Source organism: Chiloscyllium plagiosum, unplaced genomic scaffold (genome assembly GCF_037043375.1).
Source record: "Chiloscyllium plagiosum isolate Xiang-an unplaced genomic scaffold, Cpla_swu_hap1 HiC_scaffold_36, whole genome shotgun sequence".
Classification (NCBI taxonomy): Eukaryota; Metazoa; Chordata; class Chondrichthyes; order Orectolobiformes; family Hemiscylliidae; genus Chiloscyllium; species Chiloscyllium plagiosum.
Window position 1 is genome coordinate 19,865,252 of NW_028270174.1, and position 22,795 is coordinate 19,888,046.

A 22,795-nucleotide genomic window follows, 5' to 3' on the forward strand; every position below is an offset into this window, starting at 1 on the left:
CATGGAATGTGGGCATTGCTGGCATGGAATTTGAAAACAGCAATGAGAATTTTAAATTGAGACATTGCTTAACTGAATTGAATTGAATTGAATTGAATTGAATTGAATTGAATGAATTAGGTTTATTGTCACACATCCTCACATAAGACCATAAGATCATAAGATGAGGGAGCAGAAATGAGGTCATTCGGCCCATTGAGTCTGCTCTGCCTTTCAATCATGATAGATAAGTTTTTCAACTCCATTTTTCCGCTTCCCCCTTACCCTTGATCCCCTTGATAATCAAGAACCTATCTATTTCTGTCTTAAATATACTCAATGACCTGGCCTCCACAGCCTTCTGTGGCAATGAATTCCATATATTCACCACTCTCTGGCTGAAGAAATTTCTCCTTATCTCCATTCTAAAAGGTCTTCCCTTTACTCTAAGGCTTTACTATCTGATCATAGTTTCTCCGACTAATGGAAACATTTTCCCAACATTCACTCTGTCCAGGCCATTCTGTATTCTGTAAGTTTCAATTAGATTCCCCCTCCTCCTTCGAAACTCCATCAAGTAAAGACCCAGAGTCCTCAAAGATTCCTCATATGTTAAGCTTTTCATTCCTTGGACCATTCTCATGAAGCTCCTCTGAATACATTCCATGGCCAAAACTGCGCACAATACTCCAAATGTGGTCTGAACAGAACCTTATAGAGCCTGAGAAGTACATCGCTGCTTTTATATTCAAGTCCTCTCAAAATAAATGCCATCATTGCATTAGCCTTCCTAACTACTGATTCAACCTGCAAGTGAATCTTGAGAGAATCCTGGACTAGAACTCCCAAGTCTCTTTGCACTTCAGACTTCTGAATTTTCTCCCTTTTAGAAAATAGTCCATGCACCTATTCAGGAGGAGAAAGTGAGGACTGCAGATCCTGGAGATCAGAGCTGAAAATGTGTTGCTGGAAAAGCACAGCAGGTCAGGCAGCATCCAAGGAACATGAGAATTGACATTTCGGACATAATCCCTTCTTCAGGAATGAGGAGGGTGTGCCAAGCAGGCTAAGATAAAAGGTAGGGAGGTGGGACCTGGGGGAGGGGCGTTACCCTCACCTTAACCTCCTTCCACCTATCGCATTCCCAACACCCCTCCCCCAAGTCCCTCCTCCCTACCTTTTATCTTAGCCTGCTTGGCACACCCTCCTCATTCCTGAAGAAGGGCTTATGCCCGAAACGTCAATTCTCCTGCTCCTTGGATGCTGCCTGACCTGCTGCGCATTTCCAGCAACACATTTTTCAGCTCATGCACCTATTCATCCTACCAAAGTGCACGATCTCACACTTTCTCACATTGTAATCCATCTGCCACTTCTGTGCCCACTTTCCTAACCTGTCCAAATCCTTCTGCAGCCTCCCCATCTCCTCAATGCTCCTGTCATTTAACCTATCTTTATATCATCTGCAAATGTAGCCAGAATGTCCTCAGTTTCTTCATCTTGATTGTTAATGTATAAAGTGAAAAGTTGTGCTTCCAACACTGAACCTTGCAGAGCACCATTTGTCACCAGCTGCCATCCTGAGAAGGACCCTTTTATCCCCACTCTGACAGCCAAGCTTCTATCCATACTAGCGCTTTGCCTCTAACACCATGGACCCATATCTTACTCAGTAGCCTCGTGTACAGCACCTTGTCAAAGGCCTTCTTGAAGTCCAGATCGATACTATCCATTAGCTCTCCTTGGTCTATCCTGCTCATTACTTCCTGTTCCTTTACTGAAACAGGCTATGTTCTCTACCAATGTAAATGACTCCTGGTTGGGTTGAAGTCAATGGCAGAGGAAAGCTGAGGGCAGAAGTTGCATCCCATCACATTTTTCTTCCTTTGAAAAGCCCGTGGAATATCTGGTCCTCTAATTGTTTGGTGGTGAAATTCCTCTTAGCATACTGATACTTTCTTAAATAGCCTACTTGCAAGGATACAGATCTTTACTTTAAGAGCTATCAAGAAGCTAAAACATTCTCCTTATATTTCAGCATGAAGAACATACTAAGTTGCTAAACAGTTCAAAAATATTCAAACTTACAAATATGCCTTGTAACCATGGGGAGAAATAGCCACATGCCATAAAGGAATGAAGCCCTTGGGAATTGAACATTTTTCACAAGGCAATTTAAACTAGTCGTGCAAGTTAATGCATACAGAAAGGAAGTTACTTGTGTTTTTTTGCCATTTATTATTGTGCAATTTGGGTGGTGGTTTTATTTTGAGTCTGCAATTATTTTGTCAATCTCTCATTATCACTTGGTTAGAATCCTGGTACACCCTTTTGAATATCATTGTGAGGGTATCTTCACCACATGAGCTGCAATGGTGCAACAAGAAAACTCATCATCATCATCATTATCAAAGGGCAACTACAGAAAGGAAATCAGTTAGTCTTACCAGTCCCTCAATGGATATAAATATAGTCTTGTATGTGTAAGAGGTGTCTGTGATTTGTTTGGATAGAGTCAAACTCAGATGTTTGTTTCCTTGAGATGCTGTTGTGTAGGACTGAACTCCATTTGTGACAAAGTACATATACAAAGAATATTTTTATGAATAAAGTATATTTTTGAAATAAAAAGAAGCTAGTCTTGCTAGTGATGCTCATGATAATTTTTAAAAACAATTTCAGCATCTAAATTGATGGATTATCTCAGTTTAACTTGAGGGACAAAAGCCATTAAACTTTAACTAGATCTCTTAACCATTGTTTACATGAGAGTCAGTATTCAGTGTTCCAGATGTTTTCATTCTGTTGCTTTTCTAACTATGACACCTTAGTGTGATCTGTTTGTTCTCAAGATGTTTAAATATAATTATATAATTTAACACTGTTTAATTTAGTCTACTGTTTATAGCTTGAGCCATTTACCAGTGAAACAGCTTCTTTTCATTATTTGACAAAGACTTGCTATAAAGTTTTGAATGGCTTTGTGCCTAGAAATATTAAAACTTGGCAAGTGCCAATGATGCTTAATACAGACTGATGTATAGTTGCATTGATTTTTTAATGACAGCCAAAATCAACCTGTCAAATGTAGATCAGTAAAGCATTTTCCATAGAATGTGAATTATACAATACCTAACAAAGAGTGTAATGTTCAAAACCTGGCAGGAGTTCTACTTTGGTACGCCCTATTTGGATGTCCAAAGAAGCAGATAGCTATAGGGCATTTTTAGCTTAATTCAAAATCCATTCTATTCTTTTTAAAATACAAATAACACAAAAATGTATTGTTGTGTCATGAATATCTTTTTTTAAATACCAATTGTGTCTTTTGTGATATTGTTTTCCTTGTGAAAGCATAAAGGTTACACATTTTTTGCAAGGAAGGATTGAGGTGTCCTTAGCAGATTAAAGCCTCAAGATGACATGTCTTATTCTTTCCCTGGCTGGGCCAATGTAATAGCTTCAGATAATTTTGCCAAACAGGTTAAGTAGAAACTCAAATTGGAAGTTAAATAAAACAGTACTATTGTGCTTATAATAAGGTTCCTCCCTATTGCTGTAGCCTCTTCCTATGCTAGAATCCTCTAAGGTCAATATGCTCCTCCAATTTTGATCTCTTGTGAACCTCTGAATTTCATCTCCATCATTGGTGACAGTGTGTACATCCAACTAGTCACTATACTAGAATTCCATCTGTAAACTGTAAGTTCTCTGCCTCTAGTTGCTTAAATATACTCTCTAAAATCTATCTCTTTGACCAAGATTTTTGTCACTGCTCCTAATCTCTCCTAAGGTGGCTGGGTGTCAGAGTTTGTTTGACAATGCTGTTGTGAACCACTGTGGGATGTTTTTAAAACTTCAAAATAAGGGCAAGTTGTTATGATATGAAGTTTTTTGGTGAAGTTCAAGCAATATAGAATGATGATAGAATTAATGACAGAGTGTGCGAGGATTTGTAATGTCCACTTTGTCGAGATGGGTTGGGCAGCACAATCCTGAGAGATAGAAAACTTGGGCGCGAGGGAAATGAAAAGGTTGTAAAACAGAAAAAAAGGAAAAGAGGTAAAAGGACAACACACCTAAATGGATGGGTATGAGTAAGAAAATATGATAAATAAATAATGCAAATATGGAACTGAAGCTACCAAAGAAATAACGTTATTAAGACACCTTAGACCTTTCATTGGTGGGCAGCACACTGGCTCAGTGGTTAGCACTGCTGCCTCACAGCACCAGGGTCCCAGGTTCGATTACAGCCTCAGGTGACTGTCTGTGTGGAGTTTACACGTTCTCCCCATGTCTGTGTGGGTTTCCTCCGGGTGCTGTGGTTTCCCTCACAGTCTAAAGATGTGCAAGTAAGGTGAATTGACCATGCTAAATTGCCCATAGCGTTAGGTGTATTAGTCAGAGGGAAATGGGTCTGGATGGGTTACTCTTTGGAGTGTTAGTGTGGACTTGATGGGCCAAAGGGCCTATTTCCACACTGTAGAGAATCTAATCTCATCTAAAAAAAATTGCTTCCTTGATCACAACAATTATTACCTCATAAAATCTCAGCTCCACATTAATTGAAAATTGATCCCTGTAAAAACATTAGCATCCCTATTATTGCTTCATTTGGTACAATTTGATTGTTGATAAATGGTAATATTTCCTCTGGAATAATCTATTTTCCTCCAAAACCCTAAATGTGTGTGTTCATCTTTCTAACCACATTGCTATTCTGTTGATATCCAGACCTTTGCCTCATTTTCTACCGTGAATTATTTTTTTTCACAAGACCTCATTGCCTTGTATTAAATTGCACTGCACCTCTCCAAGCTCCTCAGCATTTTAGAACCAAAAAATGGACATCAGGAAAACCACATGTATACTTCTGGGCAGAAAATCTGTCATCCACCTCATTAGACAAGACAAATATGAAGCATCTTTTACCAATGTCTGAAGGAGACATTGACGCTTTTGCATAGACAAATGAGGAATAAAATGCTTGCTGAAGTCTCCAACACTTGTTTTCTCATAGGTAATTTTCAAGAAAATCATTCCTACAGAATGGCCAAAGGTTGATGCCTGTGAGACATTTTCATTTTATTCAAGAAAGGTACAAAGATGAGGGAAAAATGGCCACAGGATTTGAATTGAATTGTGAATCTAGGTCAATGAGATTAGTTAACAACAGGGGGATATAATGAATTTCCCCTTCTATGATTCTCACTATCTCTTCGAAATACATTGTAATATTGTTTTATCTGTGTTAGAGGCTGATGTCAAACAGTACCTTGAGGAAATGGCCACTGTTGACCTGTCCAAGGTTCACATTTAAATAATGACCACTTACACAAAGATATTGAAAGTTTTTAATTCATGAAAACAATTCCTTTGGAAAATTACACATTTAGGTATATGATGTAACAAGAATTTGTTATGGCTAAACATTGGAAAATGTCTACAAACTAATCTTTCTCCTCACAATCAATTGGAAGTTAGATGAATTACCTGAATGGTGAGATGGAAAGATCACTTGCATTAAAAGACTCTCCCATTTGATTTTACTCCCTGCTTCTTCTGCCCAGCATAAGATCCTAAACTTCTGATCTTCTGTCATTTGGCCCTAAAATCCCTGACTCACAATCTCCTACTGACTCCTCCTGATACCTAGTATCGTTCCATCAGGCCCACTTAACCCGGCCATTCTCTCAAGATGACTTTTCTCTCGTCCCGTGCACCCTCTAGCCCAGCTGGACCGATGGTGTGTAACTCCCCTCCTTTCTCTTCAAATCTGGTCGACCATCTACAAGATATAAGTGAGGAGTTTGATGGATGGGTTCAGCTCCAATAACACTCAAAAATTGCAAAACCACCCAGGACAAAGCAGCCCCTTCATTGGCATCCTGTCTAATACCTCGATATTCACTCTTATCACCACTAATGCACAGTAGCAGCAGTGTTTACCACCTACAGGATGAACTGCAACAACTCTGCAAAGCTCCTTCCAAAGATAGCACCTTCCAAACCCTTTTAGAACAACAAAGGGAGTAGGTACATGGGAAGACCATCACCTAGACGTTTCCTTCCAAGGCACACAAGATCTTCACTTGGAAGTATATCATAATTCCTTCTGTGTTGCTGGGTAAATATCTGGAACTCCCTCTTAAACAGCACTTTGGGTGTGACTTTACAGTATGGGCTGAATAGTTCAAGAAAGCAATTCTCCACAGCCTTCTCAACGGCAGTTAGAGATATATAGTAAATGCTGGCTTAGCCAGTGATGTCCATGTCCCATGAATGAAAAAGAAAGTTAGCTCAGATTTAATTCTACTATTTGACTGGACACTGAAAATTCTACCAAATGGATGAGGAAATAAAATGTCGGAATAATGAGCAGAAAGCAAATCTAAAGTAGTGTTACTGGAATGTTGCACTAAATACATTGGTGCCAAAGGTTGATGCCTGCGAGACATTATCATTTTATTCAAGAAAGGTACAAAGATGGTGGAAAAATGGCCACAAGGTTTGAATTGAATTGTGAATCCGGTCAATGAGATTAGTTGACAACAGGGGAATATAATGAATTTCCCCTTCTATGATTCTCATTGTCTCTTCAAAATACATTGTAATATTGTTTTATTTGTGTTAGAGGCTGATGTCAAACAGTACTTTGAGGAAATGGCCACTGGTAACCTGTCCAAGGTTCACATTTAAATAATGGCCACTTACACAAAGATATTGAAAGTTTTTAATTCACGAAAACAATTCCTTTGGAAAATTACACATTTAGTTATATGATGTAACAAGAATTTGTTATGGCTAAACACTGGAAAATGTCTACAACTAATCTTTTTCCTCACAAATGATTGGAATGAGTTGGTATCACATCATAACTGTCAAAGGAAACTGGAGAAACTAATAAAGTTTCAAGATGTAAAGAATTAACTGTGACAAGCTGCTGACAGAAAATATCATAGCTTGGTTGATAAAAGAAATGATAAAGTAACACCAGATTGAGTGACCTTAGCCCTGGTCTGTTGGACAGAATAAACTTGAGAGAAGAAATGACTTTGAAACATTTTTTTAAAGTGGTTCATTTGAAACAAAATTAATTGCATTTGCTCCTTAAACACTTCTATTATTACAATAGCATAAATTTGGACATACATTTTCCTACATTTAATATGGCAGTAATTGTTCTTAATCTCTTAAGATCTTTGGCACTAATTTTGTTTAACAGTAGCAAACATTTTAATTACATTTTTTATTTGACAATACCCTTTATAACCCAGAATTTATTTATCTTGTTCAATTCTTTCAGAAAAATTAATGGGACTTTACAAGGTACTCCTCAACATTTGTCCACATTCATTGTCATATTTCAGATTTATTTGAACCTTACTGGTCATAGAATACATATTCTACCTTGACACAATTGCAATTGTAAATTTAATTCAGAACAATTTACAGTTATGTCTATAAATCAAAATATCAATTAGGACCTCACTGCCAATTTAAGCAAATGAACAGAAAGTACAATATGAGTGACAGTTACACAAAAACAAGTTACAAGCCAGTGTGTTTTTGCAATTAATGTGGAAGAATATTTTTTGAACGTGACCTGCAAATGTCAACTAAAGTGCACTTCAGTTAATTGTGATTATGAGTTTATTGATTCATCTGCGCATTTCTGTTAACTCTAACAGTTTGTAAAACTGCAGCAATTAGAAATAATAAATCATATTAGATTTATGATTGCCAGCTTTAAGTTACTTTCAATTACAATAGCATGTAATTATTATTGAAGAATATTCCATTTGGTTCACCATCAGTTTAGAACCATTTAGAATTAGTTAACTTTCCCCTGAACAACTCATTCATAATGCTTTGAAGGAGCATGGACCTTTCCACTCATAAAGACTTGAAAAACACAAGTTGCTCTGTGCAGCCAAATACCCACAGTCCTGTTTCATTGTCCCATCCGCATAATCACCAGAGTCAGTGCCCCTCCCATTTTCTCATTACTGATCCAAACTACTAGGTAAAAACAATGACTGCAGATGCTGGATACCAGATTCTGGATTAGTGGTGTTGGAAGAGCACAGCAGTTCAGGCAGCATCCGAAGAGCAGTGAAATCGACGTTTCGGGCAAAAGCCCTTCATCAGGAATAAAGGCAGAGAGCCTGAAGGGTGGAGAGATAAGCTAGAGGAGGGTGGGGGTGGGGAGAAAGTAGCATAGAGTACAATAGGTGAGTGGGGGAGAGGATAAAGGTGATAGGTCGGGGGCGGGGGGAGGGTGGAATGGATAAGTGGAAAAGAAGATAGGCAGGTAGGACAAGTCATGGGGACAGTGCTGAGCTGGAAGTTTGGAACTAGGGTGAGGTGGGGGAAGGGGAAATGAGGAAACTGTTGAAGTCCACATTGATGCCCTGGGGTTGAAGTGTTCCCACCCCCACCCTCCTCTAGCTTATCTCTCCACCCTTCAGGCTCTCTGCCTTTATCCTGATGGAGGGCTTTTGCCCGAAATGTTGCTCCTCGGATGCTGCCTGAACTGCTGTGCTGATCCAAACTACTGCTGTCCATGTTGACATGATGTAATGCAAAGTCAGGCCTTCTAGTCTCAGAGCTATTCATTGTCAGGTATCACTCTGCAAGGGTCTGAAAGGATTAATACTGCAGGGTGCCATTAGCACCAACCATTATGATGTTATACGGATCTGTGGGCAAACCAGCTTAAGATTGTGACGGAGTGATCCTCCTCAAATCTCTAACAATATGCATCATATTCATTTTGAAGGAGTGGAAGATGTTTATGGATGGTCACTCTAATAACGTAGAGTGACCATTACAAACTGACTATCACATGATCCCAGCAGAGCAAGTCTTTTATTCAATGGCAAGGATAGTCAAGACAATTGGAGAGCAGGTGCTACTGCACACACACAGATTGACATACACACATGTTGCTTCCAACCACCCTGATCCTATGAGCCTGTAATCCTGCTTGTTTGTGGGTCAGCAGAGAGAAGAGAGGGTGCTAAGCATCATTTAGTCCCAGGTAACATAATTAAACACTCATTGCTGCCAAAGCAGCAATTTGCTGATCAATCAGACCCTCTCACTGCATTGACACCACTTGTGAATTCCTGCTGTAATGTTTCAAGCTCTGGGCATCCAGGCTCCCTAATGGGCCACTTTGTCTCTCTCTGGTGAATGCTCGCTTCTCTGAATTAATATGAGTCCCACTCTCCCTCTTTCTACGAGAGTGGACATGCTCTTTACAGAAAGGCAAATCCAAGAGAAGTGCAGAGAGCAGCAACATCCTTTATATTTGTTTAATTCAGCCTTACAAAGGCCTTTGACTCTTGCCAACCAGCAGGTGACTATGGAACATCCTCCTCAACTTTGACTACACATAAAAATTCATCACCATCCTCTCTGCCCGTTGTATGATGGAATGTTGTGTTCCTCACCAAAGAATCCACCAGAGATCCAACACGCATGCACACTGGGGATGGTAAGCTCAGCATTGATGAGTGGGAGCAAGTGGTAAGATGAGAATTCTTGAAGTCAGACTGATGTGAGTGACATGAATGTGGTCATCATTGTGAATTTGAGAGAGAGCATTAGCTGAAGCACAGAGGTTGAATGTTCGAACACGAGGATCACATTGGTGTTCCACACCACTAATGCTATCCACATGCTTCCAATGCATTCTGCTAATGGCTGTTCTAATGGTCACTCTAAAATGGCATCCAGCATGGTGTATACAAGAGGCTGCACTCACAGAATGAACACACCTTTGCATCTGTAATATAAAAGATATCAGGTGCTTTAAACCTGACACTTTTCATCATTGTTCTCACAGCAGTAAGCATTTCACATTTTTCTTAAGTAGAAATGAATATATAAGTATAAATATTTACAAGTTATGCCACTTCTAATGACCAAAAAGTGTTTTACAGCAAATTAAGTACTTTTGATGTGTTGTCACTGTTGCAATATAGGAAGTAAACTCTTGTTAGCAGAGCCTTTATTACTTATGTAATAATGACCATATATGGGTCTTGTAATAATTTCTAATGTCAGTGACCATTTACAGGGCTTGGAAACAAACAAGTTTTGCTGAGCACTAGGTGATGAACTTGTCATTTTAACACAAGCATTGAAAACCAATGAAAATGATAAATGTGGCAAATGAAAGTGTGCAACATCTGAAAATATTGCGTTTGAGAATATTAGAGTAAGGAAAGCAAACAGCAGAAGGGAGCTTAGAAATAATTGTCAAGCAAATTTCTAAACTCTGCACTTGTATAATTTTAACTCATTTTGAGTAATTTTCTTCTATGATTTGAAGACACCTGTACTGACATAGCATCAGAAATCTTGACCACGGTGTGCCATAATTTAAAACAGGATAGAACAATTTGACAATAACGCACAATTATTTTGGATATTGGTATCCAAGTCAACCTTTGAAAGCTTGAAGCATCCCCCAAAAGTGTGTGTTGATTTATAAGGAGATATAAAACTGAACCACCAGTGTGTGCGGATAATTGCCATTTTGAACTGCCATCGAAATCAGATGCAGAGTGGTTATGTCTTAAAGCCATGTGTATTTTCACACCACAGCCTGTATCATTTATTCGATCACTTGTTTGAAGGGTGGCAGCAACTAAAACTTGCATTTGCAGAAAACTAAGATTGAATACTAATTCGATTCTTGCATGTCATGAGTGAAAAGAGGGTCAACCTAGATGCTGAGTCGATATAAATACACGATTTTTAGAAGCTGGAGGAATAGAGTTATCCTATATGCCAGGTCAAACTATATGTTATAACTCATGATAATTGTATACCTTGTATATTTTAGTCATTTGGTTGCCACACCTTTAAGGTGCCATGTCTTCAGAGCCAGATGACAAGGGAGAGAAAAAAAACTCACAACAAAAGCAACAGAATACACAAAAAGGCACATAATTCCCAACCAGTAGTTAGCACAAAGTAGGTCAAGAGGTGCACATTATGCAGAGAGCATATATCTGTGTTTTTAAATTCAATAATCCAAACATGTATAGGGTCACTGTGTCATAGCAATATTACTATTTGATTTAGGAATTAAGGAATTATTTCTCATTACTTTATTATTTGCAGGAAATGTTCTGTGGACTGGGTAAACCAGACTGAAGATCCCTTCGTAATGACACATTCCCAAATATATATCACAACATACAAAGTTCTTACAGGGTAGATGCAGGAAGGATGTTTTCCCTGCCTGGGGAAATCTAGAACAAGTGGATACAGTCTCTGATTAAGGGGAATGCCATTCAGGATTGAGATGAGGAGGAATTTCTTCACTCAGAGTATGGTTAACCTTTGCAATTCTCTGTCCCAGCTATCTGTGGCCATTCAGTCACTGAGCATGTTCAAGACCAAGATCAATAGATCACTACATATTAAAATCATCATGAAATAGAGCATGAAAGTGGTGTTGAAGAAAAGATCAGCAATGATCTGAGTGGCAGTAGGTGCTCAAAGGGCTTAATGGCTGCTTAAGCTCCTATTTCCTGTGTTTATCTGTAATGACCACACTTGAGTCATACTTCTGTTTCCTCATTAGCTATTAACATAATTTGTTTGTGTGAAATTTCTATCTTTGTACTCATAGGTGCCAAACAGTACATGCTCTTGCCCAGTCTCAGCCAAATTGAAACTGACCAGACATACTTCACAAATGAAAAAAAAAACAAACTGCGGATACTGGAAATCTGAGACAAAACCAGAAATTGCTGGAAAAGCTCCGCAGGTCTGGCAGCATCTGTGGAGAGAAATCACAGTTAACAGTTCTGAAGAGGTCGCTGGGCCCGAAACGTTTACTCTGATTTCTCTCCATAGATGCTGCCGGATGTGCTGAGCTTTACTAGCAACTTCTGTTTTTGCTTCATACTTCACCAATGACCCTTACAAAGCTAGCACAAGTAAGACTTCCATGCCACCCATCTGGGCTAGATCTGAGCTGGGAAAGCACAGGGTGCCCTCTGTCAATGTAACCATTAGTACTCCAAAGATATACTGCAAAGATTCCAACTTCATGTTACAAACAAAGACTGAACCACAGAAATTTATAAAACTGAAGTGTAATTAACAGGATCAGTCAAGGTGATATTACTGTGGCATGATTAACAAAGATCGTAACTGCAATCTCAAAACTTGAACTAGTTTTGCTTTTGTTATCCTCCAATTCAGCTAAATATGTACAGAATATACGCATTAAACTCTAAGACATTTAAAGGATTGTTTCACAATTACCAACATTCTGTGAACAATTATGCCACTTAATAGACTTCAGGGGAAATTAAGCACTCATATATACAATTATCAGCATGAGTCATTTAATTTGTCACGTGGATGCATAGAAATGACATCTATAATTAACTAAGCACAGCTAACCAGGATAGTAGTTAATACAGTGCATGACTGCAGCACAGTCACACACCATCTCAAAAATTGCTGTTTCTAAGTTATTTTATGACTGACTATCATACTTCTAGGCATTTCCCAACCTATTATTTTAATTTGAGTCATAGAGATGTACAGCACGGAAACAGACCCTTTGGTCCAACTCATCCATGCCAACCAAATATCCTAAATTAATCAAGTCCCATTTGCCAGCACTTGGACCATGCCCCTCTAAACCATTCCTATTCATGTACCCATCCAGACATCTTTTAAATGTTGTATTTGTACCAGCCTCCACCACTTCATTTGGCAGCGCATTTCATACAGTTACCACCCTCTGCGTGAAAAAGTTGCCCCTTATATCCCTTTTAAATCTTTCCCCATTCACCCTAAACCTATATCCTCTATTCTGGGCTCCCCTAATGCCCTTTATGATTTTATAAATCTCTATAAGGTCAACCCTCAGCCTTCGATCTTCCAGGGAAAACAGCCCCAGCCTATTCAACCTCTCCTTTTCACTCAAATCCTCCAATCCTGGAAACATCCTTGTAAATCTTTTCTGAACCCTTTCAAATTTCACAACTTTCTTCCAATAGGAATAAGACCAGAATTGCATGCAATATTCCAAAAGTGGCCAAACCAATTTCTTGTATAGGCACAACTTAACCTCCCAACTCCTATTTTACTCAATGTTCTGACTAATAATGGAAATGCCTTCTTTACTATCTTATCTACTGCAACTCCACTTTCAAGGAACTATGAACCTGCACTCCAAGGTTTCTTTGTTGAGCAACACTCCCCATGACCTTACCATTAAGTGTACAAGTCCTGCCCTGATTTGCTTTTCCAAAATGGAGCACCTCATATTTATCTAAATTAAACTCTATCTGCCACTCCTCAGCCCATTGGTCCATCTGATCAAGATCCCATTGTATTCTGAGGTAACCTTCGCTGTCCACTGCAGTGTCAATTTTGGTATCATCTGTAAAGTTACTAACTATACCTCCTACGTTCACATCCAAAGCATTTATTTAAATTATAAAAAGTAGTGGATTCAGCACGGATCCTTATGGCACACTGCTGGTGACAGGCCTCTAGTCTGAAAAACAATCCTCCGCCACCACCCTCTGTCTTCTACCTTGGAGTTAATTCTGTATCCAAATGGCAAGTTCTCCCTGTATTCCATGTGATCTAACTTTGCTAACCAGTCTACCATGAGGAAGCTTATTGAACACCTTACTGAAGTCCACATAGGTCACGTCCACTGCTCTATCCTCATCAATCCTCTTTGTTGCTTCTTCAAAAAACTCAATCAAGTTAGTGAGAAATGATTTTCCACACACAAAGCCATGTTGACGATCCATAATCAGCCCTTGCCTTTCCAAACACATGTAAATCCTGACCCTCAGGATTGCCTTCAACAACTTGCCCACCATCGATGTCGTGCTCACTGGTCGATAGTCCTCTGGCTTTTCCTTACCACCTTTCTTAAACGGTGGCACCAGAGAATCCAACAGTATTTTTAAAAAGTTAGGTAATGATGCCTTTAAAACAGTGGGCAGAGGAATATTGCACAAGTCCATAAAACTTTCATATACTTTTATCACTCAGTGTAATCTCTCGATTTGAATGTCACTATGGTAGATTTTCTAAGGCTAATATAAATATGACACAAAAAGGAATTCAGGTTTAGCTTCAGAACAAAACTGAAGTGGATGGTCTCTCTCCAGATCCTATTATTACAACATACAGCTGGAAATATGCATGTCACTGCAAATGGGGCACCAACTTATGCACAGCACCAGGAAGCATGACGGCAGCTTGTGGAAGGGAAAATCACATCAAGAGAAGTGTCAAATGTGACAGGAGAGAAAATCTGTATTTGGTGAGAAAAATCAGAATGGCAACAAGGACTGTTTTTCTCACCACGGGAAATGAAAAGAAAAACAGAAAATAGTCTCTGTTTGTATGGGAGATAAGTTCAACATTGAGGTGTTTGCTTTACTGTTGTAAATGGATGCAATGAATGTGCAGTTTAGGAAGAAGATGCCCCATGTCTAATCAGCTCATGTCTTTGGGCTTATTCATCAGGTTCCTGGGTCGGAAGCCCTCCTGGCTTCTTTAAATGCGTGCTGGTAGCTGACTCTTATTGCAGTGAGTTTGAGGATTCCCTTGCAATCAAGTCTCATGGTTCAAGCATGTACACTGAAAAATGTTGCCATAATTAAAATCTTATCCCACTGGAGCTACTTTTGGTCAATTAGATTGAATAACATCAAATAAGCTCCCAGGGAGTGTTGCTGAACAAAGCGACCTTGGAGTGCAGGTTCATAGCTCCTTGAAAGTGGAGTTGCAGGTAGATAGGATAGTGAAGAAGGCATTTGGTATGCTTTTCTTTATTGGTTAGAGCTTTGAGTAAAGGAGTTGGGAGGTCATGTTGCAGCTGTACAGGACATTGGTTAGGCCACTTTTGGAATATTGTGCGCAATTCTGGTCGCCTTCCTATCAGAAGGGTATTGTTAAACTTGAAAGAGTTTAGAAAAGATTTTCAAGGATGTTGCCAGGGTTGGAGGATTTGAGCTATAGGGAGAGGCTGAATAAGCTGGAGTTTTCCCTGGAGTGTCGGAGTCTGAGGGGTGATCTTACAGAGGTTTATAAAATCATGAGGGGCATGGGTAGGGTAAATAGACAAGGTTTTTTCCCTAGAGGGGGGGGGAGTCCAAGACTAGAGGGTATAGGTTTAGGGTGAGAGGGGAAAGGTATAAAAGGGACCTAAGGGGCAGCTTCTTCCTGTAGAGGGTGGTGCGTGTGTGGAGTGAGCTGCCAGAGGTAGTGGTGGAGGCTGGTACAATTTAAAAGGCATCTGGATGGGTATATGAATGGGAAGATGAAAGTATGTCTACTTCAATGCCAGGAGGATCCGAAATAAAGTGGATGAACTTGCAGCATGGATTGTTACCTGGGATTTCGGTGTTATGGCCATTTCAGAGACAAAGGTAGAGCAGGGATAGGAATGGTTGTTGTAGGTTCTGGGGTTTAGATCTTCCAGTAAGAACAGAGAAAGTAGTAAAAAGGGGGACGTCTGGCACTATTAGTCAAGGACAGTATTATGGTGGCAGAAAGAGCTTTTGAGGAATTGTCTACTGAGGTAGTATGGACTGAGGTTAGAAATAGGAAAGAAGAGGTCACCCTGTTGGGAGTTTTCTAAAGGCCTCTGATTAGTTCCAGAGATGTAGAGGAAAGGATAGCAAAGATTATTCTGGATAGGAGCGAGAGAATCAGGGTAGTTGTTATGGGGGACTTCAACTTTCCAAAGATTGACAAGAAACACTATAGTTCGAGTACTTTAGATGGGTCAGTTTTTGTCCAATGTGTGCAGAGGATTTCCTGACACATATGTAGATACGTGAGCAATCGGTGTGGTCACATTGGATTTGGTACAGGGTAATGAACCTGACCAGGTGTTAGATTTGGAGGTCGGCGAGCACTTTGGTGATAGTAACCACAATTCGGTTATGTTTACTTTAACAATGGAAAGGGATAGGTATATACCATAGGTCAAAAGTTATAGATGGGGGAAAGACAATTATGATGTGATTAGGCAAGATTTAGGATGCATAGGATGGGGAAGGAAACTGCAGGGATGTGCACAATTGAAATGTGGAGCTTATACAAACAGCTACTGTGTGTCCTTGCTAAATATGCACCTGTCAGGCAGGGAGGAAGTGGCCGAGTGAGGGTTTTCTAAAGAAGTTGAATCTATTGTCAAGAGAAAGGAGAAGGTTTATGTTTGAATGAGACATGAAGGCACAGGTGGGGCGCTTCAGAGGTACAACTTAGCCAGGAAAGACATAAAGAGAGAGCTAAGAAGAGCCAGGTGGGGACATGAGAAGTCATTAGCAGATAGGATCAAGGAAAACCCTAAAGCTTTCTTTCGGTATATCAGGAACAAAACAATGATTAGTGAAAGATTAGGGCCAATCAAAGACAGTAGTGGGAAGTTGTATGCGGAGACTAGGGAGATAGAGGAAGCTCTAAATGAATATTTTTTGTCAGTATTCACACTGGAAAAAGACAATGTTGTCAAGCAGAATACTGAGATACAGGCTACTAGACTAGATGAGATGGAGGTTCACAAGGCGGAGGTTTTAGCAATTCTAGAAAGTGTGAAAATAGTGAAGTCCCCTGGGCCAGATGTGATCTATCCTAGGATTCTCTGGGAAACTAGAAAGGAGATTGCAGAGCCTTTGACTTTGATCTTTATGTCATCATTGTCTACAGGAATTGTTCCAGAAGACTGAAGGATAGCAAATCTCCCTTTGTTCAAGAAGGGGAGTGGAGACAACCCTGGTTATTATAGACTAGTAAGCCTTACTTCAGTTGTGGGTAAAGTGTTAGAAAAGGTTATAAGAGATAGTATTTATAATTATCTAGAAAGGAATAAGTTGATTAGGAGTACTCAACACGATTTGTGAATGGTAGGTTGTGTCTCACAAACCTTATTGAGTTCTTTGAGGTGGTGACCAAACAGATGGATGAGGTTAAAGCAGTTGATGTGGTATACATGGATTTCAATAAGGCATTTGATAAGGTTTCCTACAGTAGGCTACTGAACAAAATATGCAGACATGCGATTGAGAGTGACTTAACAGTTTGGAACAGGAATTGGCTAGCTGAAAGAAGACAGAAGGTGGTGGTTGATGAGAAACGTTCATCCTGGAGTTCAGTTACTAGGGGTGTACCACAAGGATCTGTTTTGGGGCCACTGCTGTTTGTCATTTTAAAAATGATCTGGATGAGGGCATAGAAGGATGGGTTAGTAAATTTGTGGATGACACTAAGGTCGGTGGAGTTGTGGATAGTGCCGAAGGATGTTACAGGTTACAGAGGGATATAAATAAGCTGTAGAGCTGGGCTGAGAGGTGGCAAATGGAGATAATGCAGAAAAGTATGAGGTGATTCACTTTGTAAGGAGTAATAGGAATACAGAGTACTCGGCTAATGGTAAGATTCTTGGTAGTGCAGATGAGCAGTGAGATCTTGGTGTCCATGTACATAGATCCCTGAGAGTTGCCACCCAGGTTGATAGGATCGTTAAGAAGGCATATGGTGTGTTAACTTTTATTGGTAGAGGGATTGAGTTTCAGAGTCATGAGTCATGTTGCAGCTGTATAAAACTCTGGTGCGGCTGCACTTGGAGTATTGCATACAGTTTTGATCACCACATTATAGGAAGTATATGGAAACATTGGAAAGGATTCAGAGGAGATTTACTAGGATGTTGCCTGGTATGGAAGGAAGATCTTATGAGGAAAGGCTGAGGGACTTGAGGCTGTTTTCGTTAGAAGATGGTTGAAAGGTGACTTAATTGTGACAAATAAGAATGTGAAGGATAGATAGGGTGGGCAGTGAGAGCCTTTTTCCTCGGATGGTGATACGAGCACGTGGGGACATGGCTTTAAATTGAGGGGTGGTAGATATAGGACAAATGTCAGAGATAATTTCTTTACTCAGAGAGTAGTAGGGGCGTGGAACACACTGCCTGCAACTGTAGTAGACTCACAAACTTTAAGGGCATTTAAGTGGTTATTGGATAAACATACGGATGAAAATGGAATAGTGCAGGTTAAATGGGCTTCAGATTGGTTCCACAGGTCGGCGCAACATCGAGGGCCGAAGGACCTGTGCTGCACTGTAATGTTCTATGTTCTATGTTCTCTGTTCTTTTCCACTAACCCTATGTGAGTTTCATCATATGGACAGCATCAGCTCAAAAGGAAGACTCATCCCCAAGAAATCTAGATGTGGGAAATAAGAATTATTCTATTAGCAATGGCCACATTCCAAGGAAGAATTAAGACTTTTTTTAGTATCTGTGTTTTTTGAACACTTGTTTCAAATAGCAAGCGATGAATATCAAATATTCACTATTCAGTTGATTCGGTTGTACAATGTAGAATAACCAGTTACAAGTTACATTCTATTTTCATTTTAAAGTTTCAAAATAGAGAACGGTAGTGAAGGTAGCTAGTTGGAGGTTTTATAGGCAAAGTCACACTGATTGAAACAAACATTGGGCAGGAAAGTAAGGATTTGGCTTAAATGCTCATTGACTGGCATTAGGATGCAATTAGGCTGTATAGCAGAGCTATGTTTCTATTGTAAATATATGTTGGGAAAAAGCCAGGACATGTCCACCTTCCGTAATTACACCGGCATCACTCCCATCTCTTCCTCCACTACATTGATGACTGCATTGGCGCCACCTCGTGCTCCCACGAGGAGGTTGAGAAATTCATCAACTTCACCAACACATTCCACCCTGACCTTAAATTTACCTGGACCATCTCTGACACCTCCCTCCCCTTCCTGGACCTCTTCATCTCCATTAATGATGACCGACTTGACACCGACATTTTCTACAAACCCACCGACACCCACAGCTACCTGGATTACACCTCTTCCCACCCTATCTCCTGCAAAAATTCCATCCTGTATTCCCAATTCCTCTGCCTCTGCCTCTGCCGTATCTGCTCCCAGGAGGACCCGTTCCACCACAGAACACACCAGATGGCCTCCTTCTTTAGAGACCACAATTTCCCTTCCCATGTGGTTAAAGATGCCCTCCAACGCATCTTGTCCACATCCCGCACCTCCGCCCTCAGACCCCACCCCTCCAACTGTAACTAAGACAGAATGTCTTTGGTGCTCACCTTACACTCTACCAACCTTCACATAAACCAAATCATCCTTCGACATTTCTGCCACCTCCAAACGGACTCCACTACCAGGGATATATTTCCCTCCCCACCCCTTTCCGCCTTCCGCAAAGACCATTCCCTCCGTGACTACTTGGTCAGGTCCACACCTCCCTACAATCCACCCTCCCGTCCTAGCACCTTCCCCTGCCACCACAGGAATTGCAAAATCTATGCTCACACCTCTTCCCTCACCTCCATCCAAGGCCCTAAAGCAGCCTTCCACATCCATTAAAGTTTTACCTGCACATTCACCAATATCATTTATTGTATCTGTTGCTCCCAATGTGGTCTCCTCTACATTGGGGAGACTGGACGCCTCCTAGCAGAGCGCTTTAGGGAACATCTCTGGGACACCCACACCAATCAACCACACCGCCCTGTGGCCCAACATTTCAACTCCCCCTCCAACTCTGCTGAGGACATGGAGGTCCTGGGCCTCCTTCACCGCCCCTCCCTCACCACCTGACGCCTGGAGGAAGAACGCCTCATCTTCCGCCTCAGAACACTTCAACCCCAGGGCATCAATGTGGACCTCAACAGTTTCCACATTTCCCCTTCCCACACCTCCCCTAGTTATAAACTTCCAGCTCAGCACTGTCCCCAAGACTTGTCCTATCTGCCTATCTTCTTTTCCATCTATCCACTCCACTATCCTCCCTGACCTATCACCTTCATCCCCACCCGCACTCACCTATTGTACTCTATGCTACTTTCTCCCCACCCCCACCCTCCTCTCATTTATCTCTCCACCCTTCAGGCACTCTACCTGTATTCCTGATGAAGGGCTTTTGCCCGAAACGTCCATTTTACTACTCCTCGGGTGCTGCCTGAACTGCTGTGCTTTTCCAGCACAACTAATCCAGAACATGGTCACTATCAGAATATCCACTTGGGGACATGCAGAGTTTCATCACCTAATGAAGCCAAGTTAACAGCAACTGAGGTACTTGAAATGTTTACCAATTTATCTTCATTAATGGTATTACACTCAGATTCCCTGATCAGTGTTATTTTAACAATTGCGTTAATCCATTTATATAAATGAGATAATGCCATTTGGAAAATCTAAGTGTGTTACTTAATCCATCTTGTTCTTCTATTATCAATGAAGTCAAACTACAAAAGAAAAATGAAAAAGTTATTTGTATGTTCACCAATATTAATGCTAATTGATTAACTTTTTTTTGTAAAACTGACTCTTTAAATACAGGCAGTTCTGCTATAACGCATCTTTTAGTAATGCAAACTGGCTGTAACATGATGAGTTAAATAGTTTCCAAAGTGTAAAATTTTAAAGTGTGTGTTGGTTGTAACACGATTAGATCACCAATACTTTAAGTGTTGTGTGTATTGCACAATTTTTGTATAGCACAGTGTCACACAGGAACACAAATATAATGTTCGAGAAGAACTGCCTATAATGTTACTTAACCAAGCAGGTAGAAAGTAAAATATTTGCCACACTGAATTAACTATTAGCTTGAAGCACTGGCTGACGCATACCCAATTTTATGCTACTGTTGAAGAAATAATTCAATTCAATGATTGAAATGAGGCAGCCAAAGAGGGAACATATGTGTTGAAAAGAGAACATAGGAAGATGATTTTGACAATGAAGGGGAGAAGGAGATACCAAGGGGAAGGAGGGAAAAAGAGACTCTTGCACAAATGACAATCCTTTTACCCTTTAGAGCTGCTGACCAGTGCCTCATGAAATTTAATAACTTGATCAGGTCAGGAAAAGTAACACATTACACACTGTACTCCTTAGGCATCCTGGAAATCAGTGTGCTTTTCAACATCTAAACATAACAGCTAATTAACCCATCACACTGCACTCTTATTAACAGCAACACAAATACAAGATCTTATGTGATATGTGTCACCACCTCCTTTGATTACAATTACTTGCATGTAGAACCTGCCAGCACTTTAACAGGATCATTCCTTTGAGCCTGTGGATATCAGCTGTCTGGCACAACTGGGAGATAACTCTCAGTTACAAGCTTTCACCTAATTCACTCTAAATTGTTGTCAAAGAAACGTGTTTATCATACTCAGGAAGATCAAACAGATAGTATTGAGATTTGCATCAGGAGCTCATCCACTTCAAGTAACAGGACAAGAAGCTGCTACAGATGTGTCTAGTATAGGAGATAGCAAAGTCAATGGTACAGTGTTGATGTCAGGTTTGTACTATGCAATGACACACTGGATAATGCACATGCAATCAAGCCCTACTATTCCCAATTAGTTAGTTAACAGCTAACCCGAGAATGCAACTTTAAAAAAAGGGTTTTGTGATTTACACATGAAAGAAGTGAAACTATCACTGTATTCTAACAGATGAAAGGCTTAACAGACAATCAATTCTTCAATGTATAATTTCAGTTACATCACACTGCAAATTTTTGCTATAAATTCTGTGTTACGATCGAGCCCTCCACAATCACCTAATGAAGGAGTGTCGCTCCGAAAGCTAGTGTGCTTCCAATTAAACCTGTTGGACTATAACCTGGTGTTGTGTGATTTTTAACTTCCTACTATTCCCAACGTCATCTCAAAAGGCAAAGATTTTTTTTAAAATATGTGAGGTTCCCCAGTTTACCTAAATTCTGATGAAGAGTCTCCAGACTTGAAACAGTAACCCTGCATTCTCTCCAAGATGCTGCCAAACCTGCTGGGTTTCTCTGGTAATTTCTGTTTTTGTTCCCAATTTACCAGTCTTCTAGATCCATGCTGACTGAAAGTTTTTGCTTTTAATAAAAGTTACTGTTTAGTCCATGTAATTATAATCTAGCTAAACAGCTATGAACCATCAGTTTATAATCTACTAATTGATCTCTAAACCCCTTATAAACTTCCCTTTACACTCACAGACAGACATAGACAGGAACAGAAAGCATAGGTTATGGATCGAGGGAACCCAGGGAAAGCAGTTCATAGTCATTGTTCAGAGGATTTATTGAGATGATTCTTCAGATTCGTTTGATGGTCAGAATGCTACTGCTCAGTTATTCTTCTCTGAATGCTTCCATTAGTTTGCAAGAGACAATGGCTGGTTGGTTCTCTTCTAAAAGGTCACTGACTTATTAATCAAAAGTCACAGCTTACAGCAACTATTGAAGAAAAGATAAACAGTTTCTTTTCCAGGTTTAAAATGGCTTACTGTAGAGAATGGAGAGAGACCTTCAATTGCAGGCTGTGGGCTTTCAGGTTTTTCACGTTCCAAACATTGCCATTAGATTAGTGTTCAGTGGGGAGACAGTTCCAGGGAACAATAAAATGATGGGAGCTGGATAGCCCTGTTCCTGGAGTTGCTGTTTTGTTTTAGAAAGGAAAGTCTGCCAAGACGTTGACTTTCCTGCCCCATGACCATACCTGTTGCTTGTATAATGCTATGGCAGGACAACAAAGCACATCTCAGAGATTCAGCCAACTGAGATCACTGGGCAGGGACAATTTCCATGTGGGGTGGACTAACCCATGCAGTTTTTTAGCATTGGATCAGCTAACCACCTCTCACAATACTGGACTCATCACATTACACTTAAGGGGAGGACTACAGCAGAAAGAGAAAAACAAGTTTAAGTAACCAGGTATGAGGG

General features: G+C 40.2%; 1 long non-coding RNA gene across 1 annotated transcript in view; it reads left to right on the forward strand.

Moving 5' to 3' along the window:
- Positions 1-3,568: 3,568 nt before the first annotated feature.
- LOC148139911 (uncharacterized) overlaps positions 3,569-22,795 on the forward strand; it is a 48,491-nt gene continuing 29,264 nt past the window's right edge. Inside the window, exon 1 of the long non-coding RNA XR_015753232.1 lies at positions 3,569-3,681. This is a non-coding gene — a long non-coding RNA (uncharacterized LOC148139911). The remainder of the gene's footprint in view (positions 3,682-22,795) is intronic.